This window comes from Patella vulgata, chromosome 6 (genome assembly GCF_932274485.2).
Source record: "Patella vulgata chromosome 6, xgPatVulg1.2, whole genome shotgun sequence".
NCBI lineage: Eukaryota > Metazoa > Mollusca > Gastropoda > Patellidae > Patella > Patella vulgata.
The window spans coordinates 33694145-33710367 of NC_065884.2; the positions used below are offsets into that span (position 1 = coordinate 33694145).

Sequence of the window (16223 nt, forward strand, 5' to 3'; positions counted from 1 at the left end):
TAGCCTCTAAAACAAATAATTGTTTGAAATAAGCGATATTCATTATTCGTATATCAGAAAATTGTTTTTAACATCTTCCTTTGCCGATAAATAACCAATTTTGTCAGGATCACTTTTTAAGATTTTTTGTAAATACTCAACTTTCTTCTACCATAAAAAGTTTCTTTCGGCACCGGAACTGACGTAATTTTGCCCAAAACTTCAATTTTGACGTGCCTAAAGTCTTTTAAAAAGCAAATATTAATGTTTACAAATCTAATAGATCAAGATGAATGCTCCTACTAAAGATGCAAAATATGTCTTGCTTAGTTTTTCATACGGCCACATTGGAATGTGGTCGTATATTGTCGTCACCCCTGTCCGTCCGTGGACGCTCTAGAGTCTAAAGTCAATATCCGATTGACTTTAAATTTATACACAGTGTTTAAGGTCATGAGACAAAGAAGCCTATTGATTTTCGGCGATTTCTGATACTTGATCACTTCAGTATTGATGTTACTAGTGGATTACCCACAGTTCCGTGAAAAACACACCTAAAGCTTAGTGTTGAAAATCGGATCGAGATTTGTGATCCGAATACTTTTGTTGGCTATCCGAATACTATTCGGATAATTCGGAGACGTGAAATTCTTGAACACAATTACATCAAAAGTTCATATACCGGTACTCATTATTTCTTACTTGTTTCAATGTTTATGAGTGTCTGTATGCCGAGTATGAAATCGTACTTTCGATTTGCAAATTGTTTGAGCCGCGAAGAAAAAAACGTGCCTACCTTTAGCCGTAATTATTAAGACTATCTATGACATCGGTCTGACATCCCAAAAAATCAATGAGGTGAAGGAATTTGTATAGTATAACTACTCCTGTTATCCGCACCCTCCCACTTAACATTTTGCTCAATCAACACAAATGAAAAAAGTAAAATAAAACCATGTGCCATTTATTCCAGCAAGGTTGTTTGCCTCATTCTGATAATCTACTACTATTGAACCAATCAGTGAGTGGGAATATACGTGACCTAGGTCGTTATGAATAAATTTCATTGTGGGAAGTCAAAACACGGTCTAAACTCGTATGCCGTAAACTAGCGCAGGGAATGAATGAATATTTTTTTTATTTAGACTACTGTTTTCGTTGCACTGCATTAATAATTTTATTAGTTACTATCACTAAATAATACGCATAATGTTGACATTTATGCTCATGGAGCTGCGTACGTGATCAATTGCATTGGGGAAAATTTCAAAGTGATCAGACGTAAAAATGGCTAAATATAGAGCATACGGAATGTCAGAATATATTGTAACGAATAGTAAACGGATAGTAAAATGATTCAGATAATCCTTATTTTGTATCCGTGAACAAATATCCGAATAGTAGTTTCAACACTACTAAAGCTCGCCGTAACAGCTTTACGAGTTAAATAACAACTCTTCCAGATCCAAGTGTAGTAAAGACAAGTAAAACAAAATTTTGAACTATAAAAACGAAACGAAATAGGATCTGAGTTTTAACCAGATTGGAGGCTAAAGTTAATATCCAATTGACTTTAAATTTATACACAGTGTTTAAGGTCATGTGACGAAGAATCCTATTGATTTTCAGCAATTTCTGATAATTACTGCCAGAGTTATGGCCCTTGATCACTTTAAAAATCTACTGGACGCTCTAAAGGCTAAAGTTAATATCCCATTGACTTGAAATTTATACACGGTGTTTAACTTCATGAGACGAAGGAGCCTATTGATTTTCCGCAATTTCTGATAATTACTACCTGAGTTATGGCCCTTGATCTAGAGGCTAAAGATAATATCCCATTGACTTTAAATTTATACACAGTGTTTAAGGTCATGAGACAAAGAATACTATTGATTTTCAGCAATTTCCGATAATTACTGCCAGAGTTATGGCCCTTGATCACTTTGAAAAATCTTGTGGACGTTCTAGAGGCTAAAGTTAATATCTGATTGACTTATACACAGTGTTTAAGGTCATGAGACAAAGAAGCCTATTGATTTTCAATGATATCCGATAATTAGGGCCACAGTTATGGCCCTTGATCACTCTGAAATATCTTGTGATGCTTTAGAGGCTTATGTTATCATCCGATTGACTTCAGATTGATACACAGAGTTGATCACTTTGAAAAATCTTGTGGACGTTCTAGAGGCTAAAGTTAATATCCGATTGAATTTATACAGTGTTTAAGGTCATGAGACGAAAAAGCCTATTGATTTTCAATGATATCCGATAATTAGGGCCACAGTTATATGCCCTTGATCACTTTGAAATATCTTGTGACGCTCTAGAGGCTTATGTTATCATCCGATTGACTTCAGATTGATACACAGAGTTTAAGGTCTTGAGACAAACAAGTATATTGATTTTCAATGAATCAGCTAAATCCATGATATTAAATGTTCTGTATGCTAAACGTTAGTATAGGGCAGAACTTTATAAAAACCAAACAAATTCTAATGATTTTCTGATAATTACTTAATGAGTTGTTACTCTTAATCATATTTTAGTGTATTATAAATGTTTCATTACTGAAAAAAGTAACGAGAACATCGCTAACGCTGCAATATACGTCCACATTCCTGCTTTGATTGATATGGTACTTTTTAAAATGAAATATGAAATGGCTGTAAAATGACAAGAGGCAAAGCAGTTTGCCAAATTTTCAGACAAAATATTAACAAAAAAGTAGGTGTGACACTGCCCCAGGGACCAAAATAAATAGTTGCTGTCTTTACGCTATAACAAATAAATATGCAAAGTTCCAATATGATCCATTCAGAATTGCAGCCTGTAGACGATAAATGCAAAAATTGGGCATGGCTCTGCCCCTGGGGGTTGGATATGGAACAATATAAATAGGCACCGCCCTGTTACTGAAATGATTGATATGCTCAATTTGAACAAAATCTGTTAATTATTGCAACCTGTAGGGTATTTAACAATAAAAACTAACAAAAGTGGGTGCAGTACCACAACCCTGGGGGGGTCGGGACATGCACCAAAATAAATAGTTGCTATCCTTACAGTATAAGGAATAAATATGCCAAGTTCCAAAATAATCCATTTAGAATGCCAGCCTGTAGACAAAAAACACAAAAATTGGGCGTGGCTTTGCCCCTCGGGGTTGGGCATGGACCAATATATATATAGGTACAACCCTATGCTGGATCATTCCAAATTGGATCCAAATCTGTTGATAATTGCAACATGTATATCATTTACAGACAAAATATCAACAAAAAGTGGCACCACCGAAAGGGCATGAGGTGGGGGTGCAGGGGGTTTGGAGGAGGGGGACGTGCATCAACATAAATAGTTGCCGTCCTTAGAGTATAAGGAATAAGTATACCAAGATAATCCATTCAGAATTGTGGTTTTCGGGCGCTAAAGGCAAAAAGTGGGCGTGGCTCTGACACTGGGGGTCGGTGCATTCACCAAAATCAATAGTTGACGCCTTCAGGCTATAAGGAATATGCCAAGTTCCAAGCTGATTCATTCAGAATTGCGGCCTGTATACGACAAATGTGACTCTGTCCCTGGGCGTCGGGACATCCAGTTGTCGTCCTTAGGCTATAAGGGATACATATCACAAGTTCAAAGACGATCCATTAAGAATCGTGGCCTGTAGGCAACACACACAGACACAAAGAAAAATGGTCATGGCTCTGCCCCTGGGGGTTGGACAATCACCAAAAAACAATAGGGGTCATCCTCAAAATGATCTGTTAACAATTGCAGCCTGTGCGCAAAACACAAGACACACAAACATTGGGCGTGGCTCTGTTCCAGGGGGTCGGGCATGCATCAAACATAATAGAGGTCAGCCTTAGGGTATAAGGAATAAGTATAAAAAAGTTTTCAAGACGATCGATTAAGAATTGTGGGCTGTAGGCGACACACAGACACACAAAGAGAAAATGGGCGTGGCACTGTCCCTGGGGGTTGGGCATGCACCCCAAACGATAGGGATGTTCCTTAGGGTACAAAGAATAAATATGCAAAGTTTCAAGAAATGCAGCCTGCAGATGACAAAAAAAAAACCCAAATATAAGAAATGGGCATGCTCCAAAAACAATAGGGACCATTCTTGGGTATAAGGAATAAGTATGTCAAGTTTCAAGATGATAACTTAAGAATTGTGGCCTGTAGGTGATACACAGAAAGAAAAGGGGTGTGGCTCTGACCCTGGGGATTGGGCATGCACCCTAAACGATAGGGATGTTCCTTAGGGTACAAAGAATAAGTATGCAAAGTTTCAAGATAATACGTTAAGAAATGCGGCCTGTAGATGACAAACAAATACAATAAATGGGCGTGGCTCTGGCCCTGGGGGTTGGACATGCACCAAAAACAATAGGGATCATCCTTAGGGTATAAGGAATAAATATAATACAAAGTTTGAAGAAAATTGAGTAAGAATTGCGCCCTGTATGCGACACACATACACACACACAGAGGGGCGACGGCATAATACCTCCTCATTATGAATGTGGACGTATAAAAATATGTGACAACTCTTGTTGACTGCCCGGACAATTTAGCTGCTGTGGGCGTATGTTTCGTTGCCTGGCCCAAAATTGACAGACAAAATGGCCGCCGTTCGTTCTCAAATAGCGTAAAAATATGGTATATCAAGGTTGTGGACCTATAAAGATCACAATTTTTATCCGATTTTGTTGAAACTTGAAATGTAAGTTTATAACCCAAAGATCTCGGTTCCTTTCGATATTCGCGCATATCAGACCGTAACTTCCTGAATTATGGCCCCTGATTGTACGAAAATCGCATTTTTAGCTTGTGGAGCCTATAGAGGTCATAATTTTTATCCGATTTAAAAAAACTTATTATTATATCAACGATACACCCTAAGGACGGCTGAGTTCGAATTTCGTGAAAATTGGCCCAAAATTGACAGATAAAATCGAAATTAAAAAAACTGAGTCCGATGTTTTGTGCACATTTACAAGGCGCGCATTCTTTTGGTAATATCAAATTTTGAAAAAATAATATTTGCTTTCAAAAAGTGGTTCCGAACTGTAAAAATTATAGTTTTTGTTAAAATTATGTCACTTCCGATGCCGACAGATAACTCTATCGGTAACAAAAAAAAGGATATTTTGGAAAAAGAAGCATATGAACTTTGTTTTAAACAAATCAAACAATAAATAATCAATCTAGGACCGAAAAACTGAATTAGCGAATGGCGGCTAACGCAAATTACTGAGACAAAAATTGTTCACATTTTTGCTCAAATCAGATGACCCTTTAGCCCTGGAGAAAATACCATAAAGAAATATTCATTAATAAAAAAAAATTTAAATTTTCTAAATTTGGTGCCTAATATCTCCGAAGATTCATCAAAAATCTAAAGACCTGTAGCTATGTGCCTTGTCTCTGGCTATGTCAAAATGCATCAAATGTTAAAATCAGGCAATTATTGTTAATATTACGGCAATATTTAGAAGACAAAATCTTCGGTGATTTCGGACATTTCGCATTGTCGCAGAATGTTCGAAATAGATTTAATCTCTAAGTCATGCCATCTTTCCTGCAAAACCAAAAATATCGGATTGATCCGACAAGTAGTTTCCGAGATATACTCAAGTGGAAAATAAAAAGGCCAATGTGTTGAATGATTGTTTTTTTGGTAAAAAAAAATCATCACTAGAACTGCGATGCAGTAATGACGGGTTTCACCGGTGCCACTTTACCCTTGAACTTATGTCACTTCCGGTGCCAGTTACCCAGCAATATCAATTTCATTTATACATTTGTTACCATGTGTTACATATGTCAAAAAAGGGATCCTGGCAAAATTTGTTACTAACTTACTGCTAAGTTAGCTGACTTTTTAATGGGAAATTTCTCAACAAGGGAAGATGCTAGAAGCAATTTTTGGACATCTATATGATCGTATTGATCCAATCTATATGTCCATTGGAATCAAATATCATAATGTTAAACGAATGATAAATATAACTCGCTTCAAAAAAATTATTTTGAAGGCTAATAATACAGTTTTTGCCAAACTTACATTACTTTCGTTGATAATAAAAATGTTAAATTAATTCTATGATATTATAAATGGGATAAGGCATCACATGTTGAAAATTTTATGATAATCAAATAATAATTGACACTTTTATAGACCAAAAACCTTGAAAAGTGACTTGTAGAATATCATCTATTTCCCTGCAACCGAAGAAGTTAGAAACCATTTTGTGATATCTGTATGGTCGTATGGGTTCATTCTATTTGTTGATGGGAATCAAATATCATAATTTTAAAAACATTACAAATCAGACTCATTTGAATAAAATATCTGTTTTGGGGCTAAAAATACAGTTTTTGCCCAAATGACGTCATTTTCAGTGACAGTGAAAATGTTAAATTGGATTGACCTAGTCAAATGTGGCATGAGGCATCACATGGTAACAAAAATTGACTCTTTTACAAGCAAAATAACGTGAAAAGTGACGCATGCAAAATTGCCTATTTCTCGGCAACTGTGCATATTACAATCTAATTTTGACATACATTGTCCTCATATGGATTAATGTTACAAAATTATGAAAGTTGCGTAGAAATAATTTAAAATATGAAGACGATGAATGGGTTGTAAATAGCTGATTTTTACTCCTTTTTTCTCACCCTTAAATTAAAATGGCGCAAATACAAAACCGATATAAAAAACTAAGCCCGACATATTTTGCGCCTGTAGTAGGAGCATTCATGTTCATTGATAAGATTTGTAGAAATTAAGGTTTTTCCTTAGGAAAAAACCTCCAGACCTGTCAAAATTTACATTTTAGGCAAAATTACGTCACTTCTGGTGCCGACAGAAAACTTTATAGGTAAAAACAGGTTGAGAATTTGCACCAAGAAGTATATGAGCTTTTGTTTTATACAAATCCGGCAATAAATAATTAATTTAGAACCCATAAACTGTAATAAAAATGCGAAAAGTCATAAAAAGTGATCCTGATGAAATTGGTTATTTCTTTGCAAGAGAGGATGCTAGAAGCTATTTTTTGACATATTTATGATCGTATTGATCCAATCTATATTTCCATTGGAATGAAATATAATGTTAAACGAATACTAAATATAACTCACTTCAAAAAAATATTTGTTTTGAAGGCTAAAATTACAGTTTTTAAGACGCCCACATTTTCATGTGGACATATATTGTGGTCGCCCTGGTCCGTCCATCCATCCGTCCGTCCGTCCGTCCACAATTGTTTGTGAACAGTCTACAGGTCACAATTTTTATCCGATTTCAATGAAACTTGAAATATAGGTTTATCACCCTAAGATCTCAGTTCCTTTCGATATTGGCATGTATCGGACCATAACTTCATGGATTATGGCCCCTGATTGCACGAAAAATCACGCTATTAGCTTGTGAACACTGTAGAGGTCACAATTTTTATCCGATTTGGTTTAAACTTGAAATGTATGCTTATAACCCAAAGATCTCGGTTCCTTTCGATTATAGAGGTCATAATTTTTATCCAATTTAAAAAACCTTATTATTATATCACTGTTACACCCTAAGAATGACTGAGTTCGGATTTTGTGAAAATCGGTCCAAAACTGACAGACAAAATGGCCGACATTTGTTCTCAGATAGCGTAAAAATATGGTATATCAAGGTTGTTGACCCTATAGAGGTCACAATTTTTATCCGATTTTGTTGAAACTTGAAATGTAAGTTTATAACCCAAAGATCTCGATTCCTTTCTATATTCGCGCATATCGGACCGTAACTTCCTGAATTATGGCCCCTGATTGTACGAAAAATCACGTTTTTAGCTTGTGGAGCCTATAGAGGTCATAATTTTTATCCGATTTTAAAAAAAACGTATTATTGTATCACCGTTACACCCTAAGGACGGCTGAGTTCGAATTATGTGAAAATCGGCCCAAAACTGACAGACAAAATGGCCGCCCTTCGTTCTCAAATAGCGTTAAAATATGGTATATCAAGGTTGTGGCCCCTATAGAGGTCACAATTTTAATCCTATTTTGATGAAACTAGAAATGTAAGTTTATAACCCAAAGATCTCGGTTCCTTTCGATATTCGCGCATACCGGAACGTAACTTCCTAAATTATGGCCCCTTATTGTACGAAAAATTGCATTTTTAGATTGTTTACCCTATAGAGGTCATAATTTTAATCCGATTTAAAAAAAACATATTATTATATCACCGTTACACCTTAAGGACGACTGAGTTCGAATTTCGTGAAAATCGGCCCAAAACTGACAGACAAATGGCCGCCCTTCGTTCTCAAATAGTGTAAAAATATGGTATATCAAGGTTGTGGACCCTATAGAGGTCACAATTTCTATCCGATTTTGTTGAAACTTGAAATGTAAGTTTATAACCCAAAGATTACTTCCGGTGAGAATGAAAATGTTAAATTAGTTTTAAGAAATCAGAAATGGCATAAGGCATCACAGGGTGAAAATTTTATGAAAATCGAATATTAATTGACACTGTTATAGACCAAAAACCTTGAAAAGTGACTTGTAGAAAATCATCTATTTCCCTGCAACCGAAGAAGTTAGAAACCATTTTGTGATATCTGTATGGTCGTATGGGTTCATTCTCTTTGTTGATGGGAATCAAATATCATAATTTTAAAAACATTACAAATCAGACTCATTTGAATAAAATATCTGTTTTGGGGGCTAAAAATACAGTTTTTGCCCAAATGACGTCATTTTCAGTGACAGTGAAAATGTTAAATTGGATTGACCTAGTCAAATGTGGCATGAGGCATCACATGGTAACAAAAATTGAAAATCGAACGATAATTGACTCTTTTACAAGCAAAATAACGTGAAAAGTGAAGCATGCAAAATTGCCTATTTCTCGGCAACTGCGCATATTACAATCTAATTTTGACATACATTGTCCTCGTATGGATTAATGCTACAAAATTATGAAAGTTGCGTAGAAATAATTTAAAATATGAAGACGATGAATGGGTTGTAAATAGCTGATTTTTACTCCTTTTTTCTCACCCTTAAATTAAAATGGCGCAAATACAAAACAGGTATAAAAAACTAAGCCCGACATATTTTGCGCCTATAGTAGGAGCATTCATGTTCATTGATAAGATTTGTAGAAATTAAGGTTTTTCCTTAGGAAAAAACCTCCTGACCTGTCAAAATTTACATTTTAGGCAAAATTACGTCACTTCTGGTGCCGACAGAAAACTTTATAGGTAAAAACAGGTTGAGAATTTGCACCAAGAAGTATATGAGCTTTTGTTTTATACAAATCCGGCAATAAATAATTAATTTAGAACCCATAAACTGTAATAAAAATGCGAAAAGTCATAAAAAGTGATCCTGATGAAATTGGTTATTTCTTTGCAAGAGAGGATGCTAGAAGCTATTTTTTGACATATTTATGATCGTATTGATCCAATCTATATTTCCATTGGAATGAAATATAATGTTAAACGAATACTAAATATAACTCACTTCAAAAAAATATTTGTTTTGAAGGCTAAAATTACAGTTTTTAAGACGCCCACATTTTCATGTGGACATATATTGTGGTCGCCCCGGTCCGTCCATCCATCCGTCCGTCCACAATTGTTTGTGAACAGTCTACAGGTCACAATTTTTATCCGATTTCAATGAAACTTGAAATATAGGTTTATCACCCTAAGATCTCAGTTCCTTTCGATATTGGCATGTATCGGACCGTAACTTCATGGATTATGGCCCCTGATTGCACGAAAAATCACGCTATTAGCTTGTGAACACTGTAGAGGTCACAATTTTTATCCGATTTGGTTTAAACTTGAAATGTATGCTTATAACCCAAAGATCTCGGTTCCTTTCGATTATAGAGGTCATAATTTTTATCCAATTTAAAAAACCTTATTATTATATCACTGTTACACCCTAAGCATGACTGAGTTCGGATTTTGTGAAAATCGGTCCAAAACTGACAGACAAAATGGCCGACGTTTGTTCTCAAATAGCGTAAAAATATGGTATATCAAGGTTGTGGACCCTATAGAGGTCACAATTTTTATCCGATTTTGTTGAAACTTGAAATGTAAGTTTATAACCCAAAGATCTCGATTCCTTTCTATATTCGCGCATATCGGACCGTAACTTCCTGAATTATGGCCCCTGATTGTACGAAAAATCACGTTTTTAGCTTGTGGAGCCTATAGAGGTCATAATTTTTATCCGATTTTAAAAAAAAACGTATTATTGTATCACCGTTACACCCTAAGGATGGCTGAGTTCGAATTTCGTGAAATCGACCCAAAACTGACAGACAAAATGGCCGCCCTTCGTTCTCAAATAGCATTAAAATATGGTATATCAAGGTTGTGGCCCCTATAGAGGTCACAATTTTAATCCTATTTTGATGAAACTAGAAATGTAAGTTTATAACCCAAAGATCTCGGTTCCTTTCGATATTCGCGCATATCGGAACGTAACTTCCTAAATTATGGCCCCTGATTGTACGAAAAATTGCATTTTTAGATTGTTTACCCTATAGAGGTCATAATTTTTATCCTATTTAAAAAAACATATTATTATATCACTGTTACACCCTAAGGACGACTGAGTTCGAATATCGTGAAAATCGGCCCAAAACTGACAGACAAATGGCCGCCCTTCGTTCTTAAATAGCGTAAAAATATGGTATATCAAGGTTGTGGACCCTATAGAGGTCACAATTTCTATCCGATTTTGTTGAAACTTGAAATGTAAGTTTATAACCCAAAGATTACTTCCGGTGAGAATGAAAATGTTAAATTAGTTTTAAGAAATCAGAAATGGCATAAGGCATCACAGGGTGAAAATTTTATGAAAATCGAATAATAATTGACACTGTTATAGACCAAAAACCTTGAAAAGTGACTTGTAGAAAATCATCTATTTCTCTGCAACCTTACAAGTTAGAACCTATTTTGTGGTATCTGTATGGTCGTATGGGTTCATTCTATTTGTTGATTGAAATAAAATATCATACTTTTCAACAAATAACATATACGACTCATTTGAATAAAATATCGGTTTTGAAGGCTAAAATTCAGTTTTTGCCTAAATGACGTCACTTCCGGTGACAGTAAAGGTGTTAAAATCGTTTAATCTAGTCAAACGTGGCATTTGGCATCAAATGGTGAAAGAAAATTGAAAATTGAATAATAATTGATTCTTGTACAGGCAAAATAACACGAAATGTGACTCATTTCTCGGCAACTGCTGATATTACAAACTAATTTTGACATACATTTTCTTTGTATGGGTTATTGCTACGAGGTTATGAAAGTTACGTTGAAATATTTTGAGATATGAAGACGGTGGATGGATTGTAAATAGCTTATTTTTACACCTGCAGGCAGCACTGAACCGGCTTTCAGGAATCAGACAGGAAGTGTGTCATACTATAGCCCATTAATCGAGCTACCAAACGATACTTTAGATGTTTTGATCCGGTCACACCCGACGGTGAAATCCCGATTGTTGCAAGAGCACCGATTTTTTTACTGTCTTTTTTTTTTAAATATCGAATATTTTTTTTGACTACTTCCTGTTTACGGATCATTATCGGAATAGATTTAACAAGTGGTATGGGAACTTAACTTTCTGTACTAGAAGTTTCAGAAAGATCCATTGGACAGTTTTACCTCCCTTATACCACTAGAAGCAGATTTACAGATATAACGATTTTTCGACTTTTTTCAAAGATTGTGGCCCTTTTGGACCATTTATACTATATTGAGGCTTTTAAATTTGGATTCACACCCCAGACCAGCGTTAGGACTCTAAGTAACAGAAGTTTAAGAAAGGAAATAAGAGTAATTTTCGAGATAAAAACGTCTGAATAGGCTCCAAAAAGGAAAATACTAGATTTTCAGCATCTCATAATATATTACCTAACCAGCGATTTTTTTACCATTGAGATGTCATAAGATCGCCCATTGTTCGGGCTATCCAATGACACTTTAGTTGTTTTGATTTGTTGAAATATGGCGTTGTAATCACGTTTTTCGCAAGATCACTATTTTTTACTTTTTAAGGTTTTTTATTCAAAATATCGAATATTTTTTCGAGTACTTTCGGTTTTTGGATCATTGTTGTGATAGTTTTAACATGTTGTTTGGATAGTTAACTTTCTGTACCAGAAGTTTCAGAAACACCCATTGAGCTGTTTCCAAATCAAAGAATAATAGAATAAAAAAAGTTTCAGAAAAAACGTAGTTGTTGTGTTTGAGAAAAAGGCCTCTCAAAATGCTCCAAAACGGAAAATACTAGATATTCGGCGTACCATAATTTATTTTCTAGCCATCTAAATATTATCATTCAGATGTCATATGATAGTCCATTAATAGGGCTATCCAGCGACACTTTAGTTCTTTAGGTCCGCTTAGATCTGATGGAGAAATCAAGTTTTTCGCACGAGCGCTAATTTTTTTAACCTTTTTCTTCATTTTTTGAATACGTCCGGTATGGAGATTATTGTCGGGGTAGTTTTAATAACCAATTTGGACAATTAGATAGCCACAGGGCTCTGTAATGATATATTACATTATCTGATCAGATAAAATGGCCCTGAGAAATCCTATGTTCAAAAGTGCCAAAAATTCAAAAATGTCAAAATATCGAAAATTAAATTTCAATAACTCAATACATATTATACATCGTTAGAATCGTAATTAGGTCAGCTATCTGAATGTGTAACCTTTTCGTAAAAATCTGATTAAATAATAAAATAATATAGCATTTTCCAAAATTTCACGATTTTTCGACTTTTTCCGATTTTCAGTCCCTTTTTTATCCTATTCCAGACATTTCAAAGACTTATTGGATGTTTTCATGCACAAGACTACCGAAAGGACTGTCGATACAGAAAGTAAAAAAAAAATTGTAGGTTAAGTTTTTGAGATAAAGGCGTCCAAAAACGCTCCAAATCAGAAAATACTTGATTTTCAGCTTGTCATATTTTGCTGCTTGGTCTTAGTATCCGTATAAATTGGGCATCATTCGACAGTCCATTCCCCGGGCCACTCAACGAAAGCTTAATTCGTTTAATCCATTTATAATGAACGGAGAAATCGAGTTTTTCCCCAAAACACCCATTTTTTGCTTTTTTTTTCGAAATATCTATCATTATTTCGACTACTTCCGGTTTCCGGATCGTTGTTGAAATTGCTTTATCCAGCGGTCTGACTATATAGCTTTATGTTCCAGGACTTTCAGAAATATCGATTTATCCTTTCCCAAAAATATAAGGGTTGGGCAATGGGCAGAAAATTCGAAAAAAATCGAAAAATAAAGGGCGATAACTCGGAATGAAAATTATATTTCTGGAATCGGATGGTCTTCAGGTATCCAAAAATGTAGGTCAAATTTGAAAATTTTGAAAAATAACAAAAATTGTTTCTTAAACAAAATTTTTCATTTTTCGAACGCTAGAAGTCAGCGACGAAGTTTCGAAATTTCGAAATTTTCAACTACTATTGTCCGAGAAAAGACTCAGGGTTTCTGAAAATGTCATTTGTATGAAAATAGGTACAGAATTGACGAAGCTACGGCCGTTTTTTAATTTTTATGCACCGCACGAAATACGGCCACTTCCGGTCTGCGCAGAAGTTTTAAAAATAGTTTATCAAGTAGCCATCACATTGTTTCCAGGTAGAAAATTAGGTACCATATCGGTATCTGTTACAGGCACTGAGAAATAGGCTCTGGCGAAAAAAAAAATAATAATAATAAATAACTAGACCTGCAAGCAGCACTGAACCGGCTTTCAGGAATCAGACAAGAAGTGTGTCATACAATAGCCCATTTATCGAGCTACCCAACGATACTGTAGATGTTTTGATCTGGTCACACCCGACGGTGAAATTCCGATTGTTGCAAGAGCACCGATTTTTTTTACTGTCTTTTTTTTTTAAATATCGAATATTTATTTGACTACTTCCTGTTTACGGATCATTATCGGAATAGATTTAACAAGTGGTATGGGAACTTAATTTCCTGTACCAGAAGTTTCAGAAAGATCCATTGGACAGTTTTACCTCCCTTATACCACTAAAAGCAGATTTACAGATATAACGATTTTTCGACTTCTTTTCAAAGATTGTGGCCCTTTTGGACCAATCCAGCTTTTCGCAAGAGCGACAATTTTTTAACCTTTTTTTTTCATTCATTTTTTGAATACTTCCGGTATGGAGATTATTGTCGGAATATTTTTAATAACCAGTTTGGGCAATTAAATAGAGGCAGGGCTCTGTAATGATATATTACATTATCTGATCAGATAAAATGACCCTGAGAAATCCTATGTTCAAAGGTGCCAAAAATGCAAAAATGTCAAAATATCGAAAATTAAATTTCAATAACTCAATACATATTATACATCGTTAAAATCGTAATTAGGTCAGCTATCCAAATCTGTAATCTTTTTGTAAAAATTTGTTTAAATAATAAAGTAATAGAGCATTTGGCAAAATTTCACGATTTTTCGACTTTTTTCGATTTTCAGTCCCTTTTTTATCGTATTCCAGACATTTCAAAGTCTTATTGGATGGCATAATTCACAAGACTATCGAATGGACACTCGATAGAGAAAGTTAAAAAAAAAGTTGCGGTTAAGATTTCGAGATACAGGCGTCCAAAAACGCTCCAAATCAGAAAATACTTGATTTTCAGCTTGTCATATTTTGCTGCTTGGTCATAGTATCCGTATAAATTGGGCATCATACGACAGCCCATTCCTCGGGCCACTCAACCAGAGCTTAATTCGTTTAATCCATTGATATTGGACGGAGAAATAGAGTTTTTCCCCAAAACACCCATTTTTTTTTTTTTTTTCCGAAATATTGGACATTATTTCGACTACTTCCGGTTTCCGGACCGTTGTTGAAATTGCTTTATCCAGCGGTCTGACTATATAGCTTTATGTTCCAGGACTTTCAGAAATATCGATTTATCGTTTCCCAAAAATATAGGTGTTGGGAAATGGGGAGAAAATTCGATAAAAATCGAAAAATAAAGGGCGACAACTCGGAATGAAACTTATATTTCTGGAATCGGATGGTCTTCAGGTATCCAAAAATGTAGGTCAAATTAAAAAATTTTGAAAAATAACAAAAATTGTCTTTTAAACAACATTTTTCATTTTTCGAACGCTAGAAGTCAGCGACGAAGTTGCTAAATTTTAAATATCGTCCGAGAAAAGAATCAGGGTTTCTGAAAATGCCATTTGTATGAAAATGGGTACAGAATTAACGAACACAAACAATATAACCAATTTGTCTGAAATCCTATCAAAAAACAATATTAACACCATAATCTGTCAAGAATCAATACATCTAGGAGTATATAATATAGAAATGTTTAATGACAAACATGAATGGTTATTTGTAAATCACCTCATCCTCCTTACAAAATATTACATCTATGAATGTAAAAGTAAAATTAAATTCCCAAATAAAGATCAGTACCTCAACTTTATGAGAACAGTGTCAAAGACAGAGTTGGATTTGTTTGTTGGCAACAAGACAATCGTAGACAAATGGAAATATGAATAATTATAAAGATAGAACACAAATTTTGCATGAATCACTTTATTTTGCCTGTGAAATAGTCAATTCTTATTGGATTTTGATAAAAGTGACACCATTTGATGCTTAAAGCAAATATGCATTATATCCAATTGATTACAATTTAAAATTGACACCCGAAGTGATGCCATTTTGTCCAAAACTGTATTTTTAACCTTCAAAGATATGATCATGTAGATGTCACTAAATCGTTTCTAGCTTGTTTACTATTTTCTGTGAGTCACTTTTAACGGTTTTTGGTTTATAAAATTGTTAATTATTATTATTTGATTTTTATAAAAGTTTCACCATTTGATGCCTTCCTTTGTGATTTTATAAAACCAATTTAAACAATTTTTTTTTTACTGAAAGTGACATTTTGACAAAAACTGTATTTTTAGCCTTCAAAACAATTATCTTCTTCAAATGAGTGTTATTCAATATACCTACTAAATTATGATATTTCATCCAACATATAGAATGATATAATATGATGCTATAGATATCAAAAAATTGCTTCTAATCTCTTCCGTGGCTCAGAAATAACCAATTTTGTCTGGGTCACTTTTTAAGTTTGGTTTTTTTTTTTCGCATTTTCATTTC

General features: G+C 34.5%; 1 protein-coding gene across 2 annotated transcripts in view; it reads left to right on the forward strand.

Annotated features, from left to right (window-relative positions):
* Positions 1-16223, forward strand: part of LOC126825420 (phosphatidylinositol 4-phosphate 3-kinase C2 domain-containing subunit alpha) — a 684289-nt gene that overhangs the window by 414111 nt on the left and 253955 nt on the right. The window lies entirely within an intron of this gene.